Source organism: Salvelinus sp. IW2-2015, linkage group LG4q.1:29 (assembly GCF_002910315.2).
Source record: "Salvelinus sp. IW2-2015 linkage group LG4q.1:29, ASM291031v2, whole genome shotgun sequence".
NCBI lineage: Eukaryota > Metazoa > Chordata > Actinopteri > Salmoniformes > Salmonidae > Salvelinus > Salvelinus sp. IW2-2015.
The window spans coordinates 57,316,977-57,338,995 of record NC_036842.1 but is presented as its reverse complement, the minus strand read 5'-3'; the positions used below and the strand labels follow the sequence as shown (position 1 = coordinate 57,338,995).

Here is a 22,019-nt window from a genome sequence, read left to right as displayed (position 1 = left end):
AATGGGACTCCCTAAATCTTTCTCAGATTATTACCAATCCCATTGTATGACTCCAAACACCCAGAAAAGGCTACTCTCCTTGATGTTATCCTCACAAATAAGGTATCAGTCTGGTGTTTCCTGTAATGACCTTAGTGATCACTGTTTTACAGCCTGTGTTCGTAATGGCTGCTCAGTAAAATGACCTGTCCTGATTTGTCATAGATGCTTGCTAAAAAACTTTATTGAGCAAGCCTTCCTTCATAAACTGGCCTCTGTAAAATGGTATAGAATCAGCTTGAGCCATTCTGTCGAAGACGCTTGGACCTTCTTTTTTTATATTTTCAGTGGTATTGTTAACCAACACACCCCCATAAAGAAAATAAGCATTAAAAACAGGTTCAGCCCCTTGGTCGTCCGTGATCTGGCAGAGTTACTCCACCTCAAGAATTCCCTTTGGCGAAAGGCTCAGAACATGCATACTCAGGCTGATTGGCTCTCGTTCTGACTATTGAGAAATGAGTGCACTCAGGCTATCCGGGAGGCCAAAGTTAGTTACTTTAAGGAGTAGTTCTCTCTGTGGGTCTAACCCCAAGAAGTTCTGGAAAACGGTTAAAGACCTGGAGAATAAACCCTCCTCCTCACAGCTGCCCATGTCCCTTAATGTTGATGATGTGGTTGTTACTGACAAGGAGCACATGGCTGAGCTCTTTAATCACCACTCTTTAATCACCATCTCCTACCCCTTCTAATGCGACTAGCCTCGATGCTCCTCCCTCTTTTCCCCCTGCCCCGCTACAAAGTTTCTCCCTGCAGGTGGTCAGTGACTCTGAGGTGCTAAAGGAGCTCCTTAAACTTGACCCCCAAAAAAATATCTGGGTCTGACGGCTTAGACCCTTTGTTCTTTAAGGTTGCTGCCCCTATCATCGCCAAGCCTGTCTCTCCTTTCTGGGGAGGTTCCCATTGCTTGGAAGGCAGCCACGGTGCGTCCTTTATTTAAAGGTGGAGATCAAGCTGATCCTAACTGTTATAGGCCTATTCTTATTTTGCCCTGTGAATCAAAAGTGTTGGAAAACCTTGTCAATAATCAACTGACTGGCTTTCTTGATGTCTATAGTATTCTTTCTGGTTTGCGATCTGGTTTACGGTCAGGTTATGGATGTGTCACTGCAGCCTTAAAAAMGTCCTAAATGATGTCACCATTGACCTTGATTCTAAGCAATGTTGTGCTGCTATTTTTCTTGACTAGGCCAAAGCTTGTGATACGGTAGATCATTCCGTTCTCGTGGGCCGGCTTAAGAGTATTGGTGTCTCTGAGGGGTCTTTGGCCTGATTTGCTAACTACTTCTCTCAAAGAGTGCAGTGTATAATGTCAGAACATCTGCTGTCTCAGCCACTGCCTGTCACCAAGTGAGTACACCAAGGCTCGATGCTAGGCCCCACGCTCTTCTCAATTTACATCAACAACATAGCTCAGGCAGTAGGAAGCTCTCTCCTCCATTTATATGCAGATGATACAGTCTTATACTCAGCTGGCCCCTCACTGGAATTTGTGTTAAATGCTCCACAACAAAGCTTTCTTAGTGTCCAACAAGCTTTCTCTGCTCTTACCCTTGTTCTGAACACCTCCAAAACAAACATAATGTGGTTTGGTAAGAAGAATTCCCCTCTCCCCACCGGTTTGTTTACTACCTCTGAGGGTTTAGAGCTTGAGGTAGTTACCTCATACAAGTACTTGGGAGTATAGCTAGATGGTACACTGTCCTTCTCTCAGCACATATCAAAGCTGCAGGCTCTGGTTAAATCTAGACTTGGCTTCCTCTATCGTAATCGCTCCTCTTACACTCCAGCTGCAAAACTAACTAAGATGCCAAGCAAAAAACCACACAAACTGGACAGTTTTATCTCCATCTCTTCATTCAAAGACTCATTCATGGACACTCTTACTGACAGTTGTGGCTGCTTCACGTGATGTATTGTTGTCTCTACCTTATTGCCCTTTGTACTCTTGTCTGTGCCCAATCATGTTTGTACCATGTTTTGTGCTGCTACCATGTTATGCTGCTCCCATATTGTGTTGCTACCATGTTGTTGTCATGTTCTGTTGCTACCATGCTTTGTTGTCATGTACTGCTGCCATGCTGTTGTTGTCTTAGGTCTCTCTTTATGTAGTGTTGTGGTGTTTATCATGTCATGTTTATCATATCATGTGATATGTGTTTTGTCCTATATTTTTATTGTATTTTTAATTTTTAATCCCAGCCCCCGTAACTGCAGGAGGCCTTTTACCTTTTGGTAGGCCGTCGTTGTACTTGCCTAGTTAAATAAAGGTTAAATAAAAAATACAAAAATAATAATGAAATTAAATCAACCAATCAATGTATATGCAAAAACAGATATTAAAACAAACAATTCTGAAAATCACCCGCAATAGAGCATGCTGGGAAATATGATATATGGTTCTATATAGAACCCTTCTTGCCTTCCAAAGAACCCTTCTTGCCATCTGAAGAACCCTTCTTGCCATCTGAAGAACCCTTCTTGCCATCTGAAGAATCATTAAAAAAGACTTTATTTCAAAAAGTTTTCTGATAAAAAAAACCTATCCCTCTGCAAAGAACCCTATTGGAACCCTTTTTTCTAAGAGTGTACACAGGCTTGAGAAATACCAGAAGGGCCCTGTAGTCTCTGACATCAATGGGAGGGCTGTGGGGTTACTGATCCCTTAGCATCTAAGAGGAGTGGATAGCAGAGTAAAGCAAAAAGCATTGTCAATCTGGAGTTTGCATTGGCTGTATAGCATTTACTGCGATGCGGCCTCTGCAGAAGTCAGGGGATTCATACTTCTTGCACTTTGAGGAGCAGAGCAGAGCTGTTGTGAAGGAAGTTGTCAGGGAAGGGAGTTTGTGTTTATACAGGACGTTTCGCCTGACCTACCGTCAACCAATCATGTCAATGTGGAGCTATAATGGAGCCCTCTGCATTGTTAAAACATTTGGGAGACGCACGGCATCGCCATACGGAGCTTGATTTGGCATCTGGAGGTGCCGCAATTGTACCACACCCTCCGTACGGAGCCTCCGATCCGCATCAAGCATAAATCGGCTTTAAGAGACTCGCACATATCCTCACATAGTCAGTCGCGCAGGCAGAGAAGTACACACACATAAACACGTCGCACTCACAGACACACAGAGTTACCAACACGCCCACACGCTCGCCGATACCTCCATGAACACCTTCTCTGAACTACAGCAGCCTCTTGATACTGCTCTATGGTGACATTTGTCTTCAGAAGGACTCTCACCTCCCTAATGAACACGCATACCAGGCTTCTGAAAGAGGACGATGTGTTGTTTTTGGAATCACAGAGAATCAAAGGTGATATATGCAAGAAAGAAAGCAGTAAAGACGAAACCGGAAAGTCCTGTTTGAGGAGGGAAAAAGTAAAGCCCTCCCCTCTGTCTTTCTATCGCTCTGTGTCTCTATGCAGCTGTCTAAAGCAGCCAAGACAATTACAGGGCTCAAGTTCCAGTGGTGTAAAGTACTTTAGTAAAAGTACTTTAAAGTAGTACTTAAGTTTTTTTTAGGGGTATCTGTACATGACTTGACTAATAATATTTACTTTTACTTTACTTTTCTTCAGGAATGTAGTGAAGTATGTACTTTTTACTCCATACATTTGAATGCTTAGCAGGAAAGGAAAATTGTCTAATTCACACACGTATCAAGAGAACATCCCTGGTCATCCCTACTGCCTCTAATCTGGCGTAATCTCTAAACACATGCTGCATTTGTAAATTATGTCTGAGAGTTGGAGCGTGACCCTGGTTATTCGTAAATAAATCAAATCTAGAAAATGTGGCCGCCTGCTTTGCTTAATATAAGGAATTTGAAATGATTTACACTTGTACTTTTACTTTTGATACTTAAGTACATTTTAGCAGTTACATTTACTTTTGATACTTAAGTATATTTAAAACCAAATACTTTCAGACTAACTCGAATAGTTTTTTTACTGGGTGACTTTCACTTGAGTCATTTTCTATTAAGGTATCTTTACATTTACTCAAGTATGACAATTGGGTACTTTTTCCACCAATGTCAAGTTCCTACAGACAAGTCTCTCACAGTGCAGCCAAGCCACTTAGAAACGTACTGCCTAAGAACAGAACAGGAGAAGTATCCCATTGCTCCCATAGGAATAGACTAAACATGTACAACAGATGGTTAGGAAGGGACTATGTCCTGAGATTGTGGGTCATAGCCATTATGCAGGTACTATTCATCTGCAGTGGTTCTACACTATAGCGCCGTGCACCATGATGTGAAGTTGCATGGAAAGCTCTGATGAGAAATGATACCTTTTTGAAAGCTACAGAAGATCCATTGGGTTCTGTCAGTGCATGCAGTAACCAACTCCACAGGCAACTACCAACTTGCTGCTGGTGGAACAAGTGTCCTGCAGCTCAAATCCCCCTGTATCATTGGTGCAGCGGAGAGAACAGTTTTGCAGGTGCACATTGAAGGACTCTTGAGGAATATTTCGTACATCAATATCAGATCAATTTCTAGAAAGTCTTTGCAACTGAAAATGCGGTCCTCAGGAACTTCAGCTTGCAATCAACATAGTTTAGCCTACATGCACAAAAGAAGGAAAGTGAGTAGACCTCCTTGTGCAGGAACATGAACACTTTGGGATATGCAACCATGGCAGATGGCAGAACTTTGAAGCATGATAAGGGCCAGTGTGGAAAGTTTTCACTGATGGGAGGGTGACCTTTGAACTAAAGGCAAACTCCACGTCCACACACCCCTGGCAGTATGGACAAGGACCCCAAGGCAGCTACCAAAGATAATTATTATGTAACCATCAACTACCACTGCAGTCAGTTTGGGTCCAGGCTAGAAAGTAAAACAATTCCAGTAAAATGTACAGTGCATTACTGGCAGCAATTTGCCAATAAGTTTTTGTAATTTATTTTACACTACAGCTATTGTATTTCATTTTATGGTAATCCATTTTACAGTACCAACATGTTTACTGCATTCTGATTTACAGTATATTACTGGAATTACCCATGCCGCGACATATTACCCAGTGTTCTTTGCAAGTTTWAATTTTTACATTTTGGTCATTTAGAGGGCACTCTTGCAGTCACTGCATTCAATGAAGGTTGATAAAATTAACGCTTATCACAGTCATAGCAATTAAAACGTGTCTATAACCGTTACTGAAAATGTTAAGTTAAGGATCCATTGATTTTGAAAATAATTGTATACTGAACAAAAATATGAATGCAACATGCAACAATTTCAAAGAGTTTACTGAGTTACAGTTCATATGAGGAAATTGGTCAATTGGTAAATTCATTAGGCTCTAATCTACGGATGACTGGGCACACAGATATGCATCTATTAATCACAGATACCTTGAAATAAATGGGCCTCGGGATCTCGGCATGGTGTTTATGTGCATTCAAATTGCCATTGATAAAAATGCAATTGTGTTCGTTGTCTGTAGTTTCTGCCTGCCTGCCCATACCATAACCCCACCGCCACTATGGGACAATCTGTTCCCAACGTCGACATCAGCAAACCACCCGCTCACGATGCCGCTGGAGGAGATGGCTGCCGTTTTACTCCTAAGCAGCTGTGCTATTTTGTGTGTTTTTTTTCACATTGTTTGTAACTTATTTTGTACATAATGTTGCGGCTACTGTCTCTTATGACCGAAAATAGTTTCTGTATATCAGAACAGCGGATTCTCACCTCGAACTGGACAAAGACTTTTTTTTTTATGAGTCCTACGCGAAGGATATACTGCTTCTCCAAGACCAGGCCCAAATCCCCAATATTCATGTAAAGAAAATACGGAAATTCAAGGGGCGGAGATTGGGGTGCCTTGTGAGAATTTGTCGGCGAGTGGGTAACCCACCTCTACCATCCTTTCTATTGGCCAACGTGCAATTACTGGAGAATAAAGTGGATGATCTCCGTTCGAGACTATCCTAGTAATGGGACATTAAAAAAAGTTATATCTTATGTTCCACTGAGTTGTGGCTGAACGACGACACGGATAATATACAGTTGGCTGGGTTTTCTGTGCATCGGCAGGACAGAACCGCTATGTCTGGTAAGACGAAGGGTGGGGGTGTGTGTCTATTTGTCAATAACAGCTGGTGCGTGATGTCTAATATTAAGGAAGTCTCAAGGTATTGCTTGCCTGAGGTAGAGTACCTCATGATAAGCTGTAGACCACACTATCTACCAAAATACTGTATTACACTGTATTTCATTGTTCTGGCATCAAGTTACAGTGAATATCTCAGTATTGTATTAGCACTAACCAGATAGTCAGATATACTGTATATCATAAGATATCTGGTGGTACTGAACACAAATATAAACGCAACATGTAAAGTGTTGGTCCCATGTTTCATGGTCCCATGTTCCATATGCACAAAAAGCTTATTTCACTCAAATATTGTGCACAAATTTGTTTACATCCCTGTTAGTGAGCATTTCTCCTGTGTCAAGATAATCCATCTACCTGACAGGTGTGGCATATCAAGAAGCTGATTAAACAGCATGATCATTACACAGGTGCACCTTGTGCTGGGGACAATAAAAGGACACTCAAGTTTTGAGAGAGTGTACAATTGGAATGCTGACTACAGGAATGTCCACCAGAGCTGTTGCCCGAGAATTTTATGTTAATTTCTCTACCATAAGCCGCCTCCAGCATCGTTTAAGAATTTGGCAGTACGTCCAACCGGCATCACAACCGCAGACGTGTATGGTGTCGTGTGGGTGAGCAGTTTGTTAATGGCATGTTGTGAACAGATTGCCCCATGGTGGGGTTAAGCTACGGACAATGAACAAAATTGCATTTTATCGATGGCAATTTGAATGCACAGAGATACAGTGACGTGATCCTGAGGCCCATTGTCGTGCCATTCATCCGCCACCATCGCCTCATGTTTCAGCATGATAATGCGCGGCCCCATGTTGCAAGGATCTGTACACAATTCCTGGAAGATGAAAATGTCCCAGTTCTTCAATTGCCTGCTTTATTCACCAGACATGTCACCCATTGAGCATATAAGGATCGAAGTGTACGACAGCGTGTTCCAGTTCACGCCAGTATCCAGTAACTTTGCACAGCCATTGAAGAGGTGTGGGACAACATTCCACAGGCCACAATCAACAGCCTGATCAACATTATGCAAAGGAGATACTGTGTGAGGCAAATGGGGGTCACACCAGATGCTGACTGGTTTTCTGATCCACGCCCCTACTTTCTTTAAAAGGTATTGGTGAACAACAGATGCCATATCTGTATTCCCAGTCATATGATATATCCGTAGATTAGGGCCTAAAATGTTTTATAAAATTGACTGATTTCCTCATATGAACTGTAACACAGTAAAATCTTTGAAATGTATTTTTCAGTATATCTTTATTCAGTATAAATTGTATTATTAAGGAACTACTACCACATATCACTTCAATTGGTACAGCACTCTCACTAAAGGATGCAACAAATATAACCACTAACAAAGCCTTAAAATATGATCAGCGATTCTTTCTCTTCCCACAATATTTCTCCACAATATACAGTTTGCTGCAGTAAATATATAATAAAACAGCAAAACAGTATTTTGCTGTTGAATTGTATTGAAAATAAAATCAGCATTTTCTAATAGTGCATATCTAATAGTGCATATTTAACTATTTATACTGTATATTTCAGCATACCAACTGATATTTTGTGTTTTATATCACCTGCAATTTAAACCTTAACAAAAGCATCTAAACTGACAGTGACTACCGGGCAAAACAGATCAAAGGGACATGGCTAGCAACTCAAATATTAAAGGTTCTCTGGTCAGAGGGTGTGCTCGCCACCACCCGCCCCGAGATGCAAGCACGGCAAGGCCCTGCCCCCGGCCCAAAGTGATTTTCCAAGGGCGGGGAAAACCAAGCCCCGTCCGACACCCAGCTGAGCGTGGAAGCGAGCGTACCCATAACTGCCTGGACCAGCACACAGCGTGAAGCCAAACCACAAAACATAAATAACGAAAAGCAAAACATACAATAATCCTACTCCCACCCCCACCCCTGATTGGAGGACCTCAAACATTTACACTGTACATTTGTGTATATAACTATTTCAACGCTCATCAATTCTACCCTTCAGACAGCCACAGATCAACCCACATTTCCCAATAAATCATCATTGTAACATTTCCCCAAGCAATACATCCCTCCATTCTCCCATGGCGTCACACTCTGGACTTGAACCTCCCCATCTGCAACATTTGTGCCAAAATTGCCCTGAAAATAAACATTTTACTCAAGGCAGCAATGATATTTCCTATTGACTGACTGTGGTCCTTCAAATTGCCTAACAATAGAGTTTCCAGGTCCAACCGCACCCTGATATTATGGCATAACAACCATTCCTGGACCTGACTCCAAAAACAAGCTACCGATGGACAGTACCAAAAGAGATGCTCTACAGATTCTACCTCATGGCAGAGTCTGCAACTGTCTGACTGTTGAAATTTATATAATATCTTATATTGAAAAAAAGCTAAATTGATGCATCAGTTGTTGTCTTGTATATCAGTTCATAAACTCGATGCCATGGTATTGGGARATCGAAAATCTGTTCCCAACTATCTTGTACGTAGCATAGTGGTCAACCCTCTTGACAATAAGTGAAACAGATTTTTTTACGATTTATATTAGCTATTTTAAAACCATTTATGATCTTTAATTGGTGGCAGACAAACAAATTCATTCCTTTCTCTTTTAAGTAATTGCCTTTTACATTTTTGTGGCAGAGCTGCGATTAGTTGGTTATAATTTTGTATTGCTTCTTCTGGAGGATAACATTGGAATTGTAGCCAACTCTGTATAGCTTCATTTAAAATAAGGTTACTTTAAACAGGGTTCCATTGTCAATCCACCAGAAATTGATAGTTTTAATCTGTATAACAGCAAAGAGKCACCTTTTAAACATCAGATGTGCCTCTCTAAGAGTAGCTTTGAGAGAGAGAGGTTTAATCTCTTGATATTTAGTAGTTTTAGCTCTCCAAACTCCATAATAAATAAATAKAAGTTTTGCTGCTACTTTGATCTGTCTCCTATACAACCATAATTGTTAGGGAACCACTACCACATACCAGTTAAATTGGTACAGCATTCTCACTAACGGGTGAAACAAATATAGCTGCTTATAAGACACACCTCAAAATATGTTAATAATGAGTAAGAAACAACAATACCACACACCCACTAGTGTTCAAAAGGGTTTTGGCACTCCAAAAATGCAGTATTGATATTGTATTCTGAATCACAGTAAATTACTGGCAGCAATTGGCCAGTAAGTTACTGTAGCGTTTCAGGACAAGGTTTGTAGAATTCCTAAGATACAGTATATTACCGTATTCTGTGGGGATACAGCATTCTCACTCACAGTTGCAACAAATATGGGCGGCAGGTAGCCTTGCTGTTAAGAGCGTTGGACCTGAAAGGTCGCTTGTTAGAATCCCTGAGCCGGCAAGGTGGAAAAATCTCAGCAACTGCTRCCTGGGCTTCTATTAAGGCAAACCCCAGCACTTCTCTGATTTAAAGGTTGGGTTAAATGTGGAGGACACATTTGGTTGAATGCAATCAGTTGTGCAACTGTCTAGGTATCCCCTTTCCCCAAATATAGCTTATTTAAAGCAGACCTTGAAATATGTCAGAGACTCCCTAAACTGAAGAGAGTAGGTTACCGTAGAATGCACAATACCTTTCTGTAAACACTGTAGAATGCACAGTAAAATAAAGTAAATGTGTAACAGTATTAATTATGGTGCATTGTCAGAGACTCCCCTTCCACAATGCACCATAATTAATATTGTAAAACACATTTATGGTATTTTACTGTGCATTCTACGGAAAGTTCTTGTGCATTCTACGGTAATCTATTGTATTCAGTTTATACAATATAATACTGTTGATTAATAATACAAGTTACTGATACAATTACAAAACGTCTAACAGTATATCCTTACCAAGCCTCACAGAGAATACTGTGACCCATGTGTAACAAATTCAGAAAAATTGTGGATGACTAAAAGAAGGCAACAAATGGGTTAAAATCTCAACAAGCCTGGATGTGGAAAAACCCAGGCAGCATTCCTGTAGCTTGGTTGGACTGGGACAGGTACAGCAGGATTTGGGTCAAGTTTCAGACTCACAGAGGAAGTGTGCAATTTGGCACTGAATGCCACCCTCAGAGAGTGGGGTCACAGCCAGGGCCTGCCATTATCAACATTTGACCCCTGGAGCAATTGGGGTTAAGTACTGTACCTTGCTCAAGATTTTTCACCTTGTCGACATGGAGATTCGAACCCAATGCTCCAACCTCTAGGCTACATGCCGCTCCAACAACTGTCCTTCCAGACAAACATTTTAGCTCCATCACTGCATATGTCCTCAACACCACCTCTCGCCCCTATTTGACATATCAAGATAAACTTCAAAGTGTAGGCTAACTGGTGCATGGGACAATAAAACATATGTTTTTGTCTTAACTTAACACTTCTGCAATGAGAAAAATCTTGAACATTTTCTATAAGTGAAATGCATATCCTAAAATAGAACATCTCTCTCAAGCTCCCATGATTAGGGTAAGGCTCCACTAGGGCAAACATTTGTTACTTTGATTCAAGGACTATGCAGTGCAACATGTAGCCTAGTCTATGCGTGGGAAAAATAACTTAACAATGTCTTGCATGTGCAACTTGGAGTATAAGACTGTCACAAAACTCTCATGGGCAGCTGTTTATTCATAGTAGTAACAGACTACGGGAGTTATGAACAGCCTTACATCACGAAAAGCATGTATCGATATCCATGTCGGATGCGCCGGCGTGCTCGATGTGAAATCAGATTATACAATAACAATGGCCCCAGGTATGTTGTTGCAACACTATCTATTCATAGATTTTCTGTTATTTTGCTCAAACTATAAATATGAATGGAATAAATTCCATCAAAAACATCAGTCGATGAAATTAGGCAAATTCGAATCGTAACATTTCAATTCTGTCAACACCATATATACATAAAGTAATGCAATTCACATCAATATATGCAGTAATAAAGCGCTCAAATTGATCTACCTTACAGTAGACAGCCCGATCAGAAGCCGCCATATCGTCAGAAATCTAGGTGCGTTGAGAAACTGTCAGTGCGAGATCGGGAGGAACGAGGAGAGAAAAATAGCCCCCTTCTACACGTCCTTGTTTGTCTCCTAAACAACGCTGTCGCTGTCAAAATTCCCCACCACACAGACCACAGAGCTCGACCCACCCGCCGGAACTGACGTCATAACTGACAGCTGAGGCAAAATAAGCACACACCCCTGACACACCTATCATTTCAACGAATAGAAAAAGTTCATTAAAAGATCTCAATTGTCGCACCTCGCGTCCTCGCTCCTCGTCTCCTTCTCAACAACCATTGGATGACAAAGCCAGAGGTCCCTCCTCTCTGTCCTTCTCCTCCAATAGGTTTTGAGAAGGAGGAGGGGTGAGAGGACTCGAGAAGAATGATATTGAGATTCTCCCCATGTCTTTTCCTTGTTCAGGACGCCTCCTAACAATGAAAGGACATGAGAGAGCAAGGCAAGAACAGTCCGCATCATCCAACTCTGTCCACTAGTCGCTGTTTGCCAATGTCGTAGGAAAGAATGTCACAGAAGCATCAATAACACTAAATATGGGCATTATAAGAACTTTCATGCTCCACTTTTGTGCCCTCATATCTACATTTACTCAATGTTTATATACCTGTATTACCATGTTAAAAACATAAACACACACACAAACACACAGGTCGTTATTGTAAAATATAATGTGTTCTCAATGACTTACCTGTTAAATAGTGGCAAAATAAACACACACATTCCACTTCAAGTGCCCCCTACTAGTTCCCTGAATCCCATGTCATGCCCCCCTCTGCCCCCACAGCTCACCACTGGCCCTAGAGAGTACACTTTTAAAATATGCTGGGTGACTCAGTTGGGTCACTTGAAAGCCTTGTTCACATTGGCAGTTTGAAGTGACTCAAATCCTATTTATTTGCATATCCGATTCAAATCTGTTCTTCTGAACAGCCAAAAAACACCTGTACTATGACCACTAGTGTAGCCATGTTACCTTTGTAGGTGGTTTGAAATCAGATACAAATCTGATTCCTGGCCATGTGACTTGTGTCTGAATGGTCAAATCTGATTTATTTACCCTCAAGTGGCTTTTAGACTGTTATTTGACATATCTTGTTGCTTGCTAGCTACTCTGTTTAAAGTTTTGACAAGAACATGTGGTAGCTAACWTGCTTGTTAATTGTTTACAAACAAATTAGTGAATGTGCTAGAAAGCTAAACAACTACCTAGCTAGCTAGTTGACTGCTGTGGCTAGCTAGCTAGTTGACTGCTGTGGCTAGCTAGCTAGTTGACTGCTGTGGCTAGCTAGCTAGTTGACTGCTGTGGCTACCTAGCTAGTTGACTGCCGTGGCTAGCTAGCTGGTTGACTGCCGTGGCTAGCTAGCTAGTTGACTGCCGTGGCTACCTAGCTAGTTGACTGCTGTGGCTAGCTAGCTAGTTGACTGCTGTGGCTACCTAGCTAGTTGACTGCTGTGGCTAGCTAGCTAGTTGACTGCTGTGGCTACCTAGCTAGTTGACTGCTGTGGCTAACCAAAAATGACTTGTTTTGAAAGTTGAATAATTTATTCTTTGAGGCTTTAAAAGTGTTCTTACACTATACTTTAGAACATTCAAAGCAACTGGGAAACATTCGTGGCCGGCATTGTTGCCACCTTAGCTTGCTACATAACTTCTGAGCGATAGGAAGCATGAGCACCACCACCAATCAGCCTACACCACTGCGAACACACACCTGTTGTTACTATGACCACTAGCGTAGCCATGTCAGCAAATTACTGCTGTCTGAACACACACAAATTCGATTTGGTTACTTGTAACTTGCTGTTTGGACAGTCAGTAGTCCAAAATGGATTTAAAAAACAAAACTGATCCGAGCATTAAGGCCTGCACTGTGAACAAGGCTTCAGTTGGGTTATTGAGCTATGATCCACAGCGTTAGATCAGAAGACTGGAGGCTTGGCTTAATAGGGCGTGGCTGTCAAATAGTTATTTTTGGCCACCTGTGAGAGTACATGTAATTCTGGTCAATCTATTCTGTTGTATTGTCAACYCATGTTAAGGGTGAGCACTGACACATTGGTAGCTTAATGAGGCTTACACAAGTTGAGTTCCTCAAATGCCTATGCGTATCCCAACGTTGGAATAGTTACAACTTTATATTATTTAAACAATGTTATTAATTGTATATTAAAAAGGTACTGAACAGTCATTCTTATTCCTATGTAAAATATATTTTTGTGTGTCACGCCCTGACCGTAGAGAGCTTTTTATGTCTCTATTTTGGTTTGGTCAGGGTGTGATTTGGGTGGGCATTCTATGTTCATTTTCTATGTTTTGTATTTCTTTGTGTTTGGCCGGGTGTGGTTCTCAATCAGAGGCAGCTGTCTATCGTTGTCTCTGATTGAGAATCATACTCAGGCAGCTTTTTCCCACCTGTGTTTTGTGGGTAGTTGTTTWCTGTTTAGGTTGTTTCCCTGACAGAACTGTGCGCTTTCGTTTTCTCCTTTTGTTTTTGTGAACATTAAATTATGAACACTTTCAACGCTGCGCTTTGGTCTCATTCTGACGACGAACATCACAGAGTGACTAAAATATTACCCTTAATATTTGTTTTAGATAAAAATGCTACATTGTGTAGAAAAAGTACTTTATCACTCATGTCTGACTACTAGGAAGTTTGAACAGATAGGCTGAGTGGGCATGGGGGCCTATATTCATGAGCTCCCCCTAACTGACAGCTCTTTGAAACCCCTATGACAAACAACTTGAATGTAGTGAGCAGCATTATTCTCTTTTCCTACTTTGGTMATACACAAAGCAACTCAAACATTGACATTGCATCAATTATACATCTCCCATTTGGCACATTGCTTGTAATGTAGTACACAGCAGCACACATGCATGTGTTGACTTGGCAACTGTATCGGAGTCTTGAAAGACCCCTTTTGTTGCATGCTGGCTGAAGACCTAGCTAGCCAGGAACTAGKTAACACCAGACACAGATTAATAGTGAAACATATAAGTATCTTTGCCATAGATGAAAACTGTAAACTTTTTTATAATATTTGCTGACAGTTTACAGTCAAATGTTGGCACCAGTAGATTAGCTATCTTGCTATATAAATCACTCCCTTCTGCAAACACGCCTTCTCCGATGTTGGTTACAAGGCATAATTAATTTAAATTGGGTAGAAGAATATCACGTTACCATTGGCGTATTCAAATGAGAACGTTAGGGTGATGTCACCATGTGCAATCCTGCTTCCTAAATCCAAAAAGTTCGACACAGGGCAGGGGAACAGTAACTTAAATTTTTTTAAATTTTTAGTCATTTAGCAGACGCTCTCATCCAGAGCGACTTACAGTAGAGTGCATACATTTAAAAAAAATGTTTTTTACATACTGAGACAAGGATATCCCTACCGGCCAAGAGCAGACTCTTATCCAGAGCGACTTACAGTAGAGTGCATACATTTTATTACATTTATATATTTTTTTTTACATACTGAGACAAGGATATCCCTACAGGCCAAACCCTCCCTAACCCGGACGACGCTATGCCAATTGTGCGTCGCCCCACGGATCTCCCGGTTGCGGCCGGCTGCGACAGAGCCTGGGCGCGAACCCAGAGACTCTGGTGCAGCTAGCACTGCGATGCAGTGCCCTAGACCACTGCGCCACCCGGGAGATCATGATCAAACTTCACTTTCCATTCTTTGATCTGGTTTAATCCAAGTATCATCAAAATTCAAGAAATATATTATTTTGACTGTTCATGACCTTTAAAATATTTAATGCGCAAAATATTGAAGAAAACTTAACGTTTACAGTGTACAAACATCACATAATGAACAGGAATGACATGTTCGCTCACGGGTGGCCAAAAATACCTATTTCAAAGAAACACCCCCAATAGGCCACACCTCCTGAAAATAATCTATGGATTACATTAAAAAAAGACATTCAGCATGAAAGTGAATAAAAACTGATGGCTAAATTAACCCATGTTTGATTATTCCAAAGGTGTGGCCTATTGGGGGCTTTGGCAACCCATGAGGATAAATGTCATTCATGTCCATCATTTTAAGTTTGTGCTCCATAAGTTTGCATTTTTATTACATTTTTTTGCACATCACACCTTCTGATATAAAATGCAAAAATAACATGATATGGTGGATGGTCTCCTCTCAGCTGATGGAGCTATCTCCATCCCTCTGGAAGGTGACCCCAAGCAGCGTGGTGGTCTCTGTTTTGCTGGTTTTCTGTTCTACCTGATAATTCATTGCACACACCTGGTGTCCCAGATCTAATTCAGTCCCTAATCCCAGACCTAATTCAGTSCCTAGTGAAACTTGGTTCAAGGTCCAAAGTTGAGTTTGTGGGCTCTTGGTATATGACGTACAGCAGACACGTGGGAGTACTTCACTGACCTCCGGGTCTTGTGTTCCCAGGTGTGTCTGTTCGCTGCTCAGGTTGTCCTTCCTCTCCTCTGCAGATCRAACACCTGTCCCGGTTCCAGGTTTCCTCCAGACGTGACGCTTGGCATTCAGGTCAAAGAGTTCAATCTCAGTTTCATCAGACCAGATAATATTGTTTCTCATGGTCTGAGAGTCTTGAGGTACCTTTTGGCAACCTCCAAGTGGGCTGTCAAGTGCCTTTTACTGAGGAGTGGCTTCAGTCTGGACAATCTACCCTAAAGGCCTGATTGGTGGAGTGCTGCAGAGATGGTTYTCCTTCTGGAAGGTTCACGCATCTCCACAGAGGAACTCTGTCAGAGTGACCATCGGGTTCTTGGTATCCTCCCTGACCAAGGCCCTTCTCCCRCGATTGCTCAGTTTGGCCYGGTGGCCAGCTCTAGGAAGAGTCTTGGTGGTTCCAAACTTCTTCCATTTAAGAATGATGGAGGCCACTGGTTTCTTGGGGACCTTCAATGCTGCAGAAATGTTTTGGTACCCTTCCCCAGATTTATGCCTCAACACAATCCTGTCTTGGAGCTCTACGGACAATTCCTTCGACCTCGTGGCTTGGTTTTTGCTCTGACATGCACTGTCAAGTGAGGGACCTTATATAGACAGGCGTGTGCCTTTCCAAATCTAAAGAATTTACTACAGGTGGACTCCAATTAAGTTGTAGAAACAACTCAAGAATGATCAATGGAGAAAGGATGCACCTGAGCTCAATTTCGAGTCTCATAGCATAGGGTCTGAATACTTATGTAAATAAGGTATTCCTGTTTTTTARCTTTAATAAATGTGTAAAAAATTTATAAAAACCTGTTTTCGCTTTGTCATTATGGGGTATTGTGTGTAGATTGTTTGTGTGTAGATTGTGTGTAGATKGTTTTTTTCTTAATAAGCCTGTAATGTAACAAAATGTGGAAAAAGTCAAGGGGTCTGAATACTTTTCCGAAGGTACTGTACATAGGCACTTAGGATACATTTACTCCAAAATGAATTACATTTTAAAGTTCAAATTACATCCATAATTCATTTAAAATTCCAAATAATAAACAATTCAAACAATACGTAATCAATTTAAATTAGATAAATAAACAAAGGGTCATCCAATCAAACAAAAACAAAACAAAAGCAATACATATATATTTTTTATAGTCAGTCAATCGGTCACTCRGTCCACAATGTGTCTGTGTRCTTGTGTTGTGGTAGGGGAAGGGGTGTGGTCTGGGCTGGCAGTTGCTGAAAGGAATTGGCAGGTGTGGTTGGTCAGTGCTGTTTCCAGGGTTGGTGCTGGTGTTGTGGCTTGGACTGGGAAAACCTGGGTTGGTACTTCTCTTGGGACTGGGACTGGAGGCCAAGGGTTGGTGCTGGGGACCGGGAAGAAAAATAACAGGAACCAGTAACTGGGGCTGCTGCAGGTGCTAGGTCAAGATTTGGGTCTGTAGAGGAGAGGAAGGACAACCTGAGCAGCGAACAGACACACCTGGGAGCACAAGACCCGGAGGTCAGTGAAGTACCTGTCTCTTATACACATCTAGATGTGTATAAGAGACAGGGCCTGGTGTTGGGGCATGAGTGATGCAGCGGCAAGGCTGGAAGAAAGAAGGAGCAAACAGGGCCCTTGCCCAGACCCACCTTACCACAGAGCAAACAGTTGGTAGGTGTGTTCAATGCTAGTGCCTCCGTGGGGCAGCTCTATGTATGTACTGCACAGTTTGGGCATTCCGAAGCAGTGGACAGAGCCTCTGTTGTTTCCCAGCATGATAATGCTGGGGAGGTGTTGGACTCCGCCCACTCGGGTTGGGTCTGGTTACTAGCCTTTTTTGTGCCCAAGTCCAGACATTGTCTTCGTCCAGGACCCTCCTAGCCGCTGACTTGAGGGTGGCGAAACTGCTTAACCAAACTTGTATGTCGTAGTCCTGGATGCATTCATTGTGGAACTGTACTGTAACTACCTTGGGTTCTGTGTCGGAAAGGGGGGTATGCTCCGAGTTAAATGGGGCTGAATCTTCGCACTTTCAGAACTTTGACCAAAACTATTCTAGTAACTGGGGAGTCCTGAAACTGCCTTCAAATGATTCCTGTGGCGCTGGGGGTTTTACGAGGCAGTTCACGTCAGATGGCACAAAGCCCATTCCTCTCTGGAGAACTACCCTGCTGAATTCCAGGCGGGTCATGGTTTCTGGTCTGGTGGTTGTTGTTGCTGGTCCTGCTYTTCCTTGGTGTTTGACGGCTCCATCCTTGGCAGGCTCCTCGTTGGAGATTACTGTCAGCCTCACTGCGTTGTAGTGGCTCATCGAAGTATGTATTTCAATACTTCTGAGTATTRTGTCATTTGTATTARACTMGGCTGAACTATAGTCCAATGTATTTTGMAACAATATACTTCCGAGAGCTGTAATTTGTATTTTCAAAATACAAAATACTTTCTATAAAAAAAAAATTATATAGCAGATCACTATGGTCCCCTTTCAACTTGCATTGGTGTCAGAAGTCTGATGGGACTATGGTGTGATAAGAGCATTTGCTAAATTAACTAAACATAAATGTGTATGTAAAAATMGCATATTATTCCAATAAGCTCCGCCCAAATCAAGGTTTAGTCTAGAAGGGATACATATTTTGTCAAAATGGACGTTTCATAGCAGGTTTAGGAGAATTAACATAGCAGGTTAGGACAATTAGGTTAATAAATTGTATCCCATCTAGCCATGACCCCGAAACAAGTCCAATAACATACTGAATAAAAATGTAAATGCAACATGCAACAATTTCAAAGATTTTACTGAGATACATTTCATATAAGGAAARCATTCAATTGAAATAAATTCATCAGGCCCTTATCTATGGATTTCACATGGCTAGGAATACAGATATGAATCTATTGGTCACATATACCTTAAAAAAGGGTAGGGGGATCAGAAAACCAGTCAGTATCTGGTGTGACCACCATTTGTCTCATGCAGCGCAACACGCTCCTTCATAGAGTTGACCAGGCTGTTGATTGTGGCCTGTAGAATGTTGTCCAACTCCTCTTCAATGGCTGTGCGAAGTTGCTGGATATTGGCGGGAACTAGAGCATGCTGTTGTAGACGTTGATCCAGAGCATTCCAAACTTGCGTAATGGGTGACATATCTGGTGATTACGCAGGACATGGAAGAACTGGGACATTTTCAGCTTCCAGGAATTGTGTACAGATCTTTGTGACGTGGGGCTGTGCATTATCATGCTGAAACATGAGGTGATGGAGGCGGATGAATGTCACGACAACGGGCCTCAGGATCTCGTTATGGTATCTCTGTGCAGTCAAATTGCCATCGATAAAATTAAATTGTGTTCATTGTCCGTAGCTTATGGCTGCCCATACCATAACCCCACCGCCACAGTGGGGCACTATGTTCACAACGTTGACATCAGCAAACCACTTGCCCACAAAACACYTGGTCTGCGGTTGTGAGGTCGGTTGGACGTACTGACACATTTTCTAAAATGACTTTGGAGACGGTTTACAATAAATTAACATTAAATTCTCTGGCAACAGCTCTGGTGGACATTCCTGCAGTCAGCATGCCAATTGCATGTTTCCTCAAAACTTTAGACATCTGTGGCATTGTGTTGTGTGACAAAACTGCACATTTTAAAGTGGCCTTTTATTGTCCCCAGCACAAGGTGCACCTGTGTAACYATCATGTGGTTTAATCAGCTTCTTGATGTGCCACACCTGTAAGGTGGATGGAGTATCTTGGCAAATAAAACATGCTCACTAACAGGAARGTAAACAAATTTGTGCACATCCTTTTAGAGAAATAAACTTTCTGTGCATATGGAAACATTTCTGGAATATTTTATTTCAGCTCATGAAACATGGGACCAACACCACAAGTTGTGTTTATATTTTTGTCCAGTGTAATACCCTGTGTGCTTTGCAGTTCATTTTGGTATGTCCATTTTCACATAAACATTTACATATTGGTCATTTGGTAAACACGCTCATCCAGAGAGTCAGTGCATTCAACTAAGGTAGATAAACAACACATATCACAGCCATAGCAAATAAAACGGTTCTGGAACCGTTACTGAGAATGTTTTCTGTATTTTAAAATACTAAATACGTATTTAAATTAAATCAATTTCAAAGTACAATTATTTTCTAGTTTATTTTGATACGTTGCTCTTTATTGTGTTTGGTAGTTTTGCCCATAGCCTGATGAAAAGGTCATATAATACTGTCCAAACAAAACAGGCATACCAGGGCAGGAGGACCTTGTCAATGAGAGGCTTGTATTAAATGTCAAAAATACTTAATTCTAAATAATTGTTTTCATGAAGGTTAAATTCTACAGCCATATTAATATGAAAAATACAAAAACCAGTCCATATCATTGTGAGGAACGCCAAACGCATCATAGCGTGGAGTATTAAGTTACCCACAGTTTATATGATTTAGAAGAACATGCATTAAAACCTTGAGGAGAATGTGATAACATATGGATATTGCAATAATTGTTGCACTAATTTCAACATTAATGGACCATTTTTGTTTGTACAGGCCTGGCCAGGTGCTGAGTMTGCAACAACCCGTCCACTGATTACATTTCTCCTGCAGCCTGTTTCTTCATGTTCTGTCCCCGGTCTGGACTCCATCACACTGTGCCATTGGCAGAGTGCTGTGTGTTGCTCCATCAGACCCTGGCTGCTGGCCCAGATACCTTCCTCCTCTACCCGTACCCTGGGGCCAGTTTGTACCCTCCAGACCCCTGTGCTCCAAATACTGTGCTCCACACACACACGCACGCACGCACGCACGCACGCACGCACGCACGCACGCGCACGCACGCACGCACGCACGCACGCACGCACGCACGCACGCACACACACACACACAACACACACACACACACACACACACACACAACCACACACACACAACACACACACCACACACACACACACACACACACACACACACACACACAACACACACACACAACATACACATACAACACCTGTGGCAAGCGGTAATCGGCAGCTTTCTGCATTCCCTGGAGCGGCTCCAAGGCCCCAGCCATGGCACTGGAGGTTTTCCCTGTGAAGAAAGGATCATTAAGAAGTAGGGCTCATTTCAACACTCTTGAACATGTCTCAGAGGGATGTCAAAAAAAGAGTGTCCAAGCCATCGGATTTCAGTCTCTCTGTCTGCACCTCTTTGTTTGGTTTCACAATCTGAATCAGGGGAATGGACACAGAATGTTTCCCCACAGCTCCTTCATTGAGGATCAACCCATTGACTCCATTTGAGACAAAATGGCATAACCATACAGATATGCAAATATAAACTCAGCAAAAAAGAAACGTCCCCTTTTCAGGACCCTGTCTTTCAAAGAATAATTCGTAAAAATCCAAATAACTTCACAATCTTCATTGTAAAGGGTTTAAACTATCATTGTCTGAAAAAATATAATTGTCTATCATTGTCTATCATTGTCTTAAAATATCATTGTCTGATCTACTGACCTACACTGAACAAAAATATAAACGCAACATTTACAGTGGTGGTCCATGTTTCAATAGCTAAAATATATTATTTTTAAATATTCCATACGCACAAAAAATTCATTTTTTTGCCAAGATAATTCATCCACCTGAAAGGTGTGGCATATCAAGAAGGGGGGGGGGGGGTGCTGAGGAGTATTCCTGTATGTAATAAAACACTATTGTGGGGAAAAACTCATTATGATTGGCTGGGCCTGCCTGCGGCCACCCATGGCTGCCACCCTACCCAGCATGTGAAAACCATAGATTAGGGCCAAACAAAATTATTTCAATTGACTGATTGCCTCATATGAACTGTAACTCAGTAAAATCTTAGAAATTGTCACCTGTTGCGTTTATATTTTTGTTCAGTATATAAAACAATTAAAAAAACAATAGCTTTGGTGCTATTTTCACATGTATGTTGTGAATTTTCAAAACTCTTAATACAAAACTCCAAACTGGTAACATTTGTAACGCAGCAAGTCTTATATTCAAAACCTCTTGTGRATTAATTTTGTTTGGAAACATCTTTCATCACACAACCATTGATCCAAAATATAAGTTTACTGTGAAATGCCATGAGCAGCAAATGGCACCTTTACAGTGCATTCTGAAAATATTCAGACCACGAGAAATCCTCATCAATCAACACACAATACCTCATAACGACAAAAGAAAACAGGTTTAAGACATTTTTGCAAGTTAATTAGAAATAAAATACTCAAATATCACATTTACATAAACATTCAGACCCTTTACTCAGTACTTTGCTGAAGCACCTTTGGCAGCGATTACAGCCTCAAGTCTTCTTGGGTATGA

General features: G+C 41.5%; 1 protein-coding gene across 3 annotated transcripts in view; it reads right to left on the bottom strand.

The window, feature by feature from the left end:
- pparab (peroxisome proliferator-activated receptor alpha b) overlaps positions 1 to 11,358 on the bottom strand; it is a 62,457-nt gene extending 51,099 nt beyond the window's left edge. Inside the window, exon 1 of one of the 3 annotated variants that reach the window (XM_023985138.2) lies at positions 11,163 to 11,358. The gene's annotated coding sequence lies outside the window, so the exon portion shown is untranslated. Of the gene's footprint in view, positions 1 to 4,343; positions 4,608 to 11,162 lie in introns of those variants that run through there. The other 2 variants (XM_023985139.2, XM_070442979.1) reach the window with 2 other exon arrangements.
- Between the last annotated feature and the right edge of the window lie 10,661 nt (positions 11,359 to 22,019).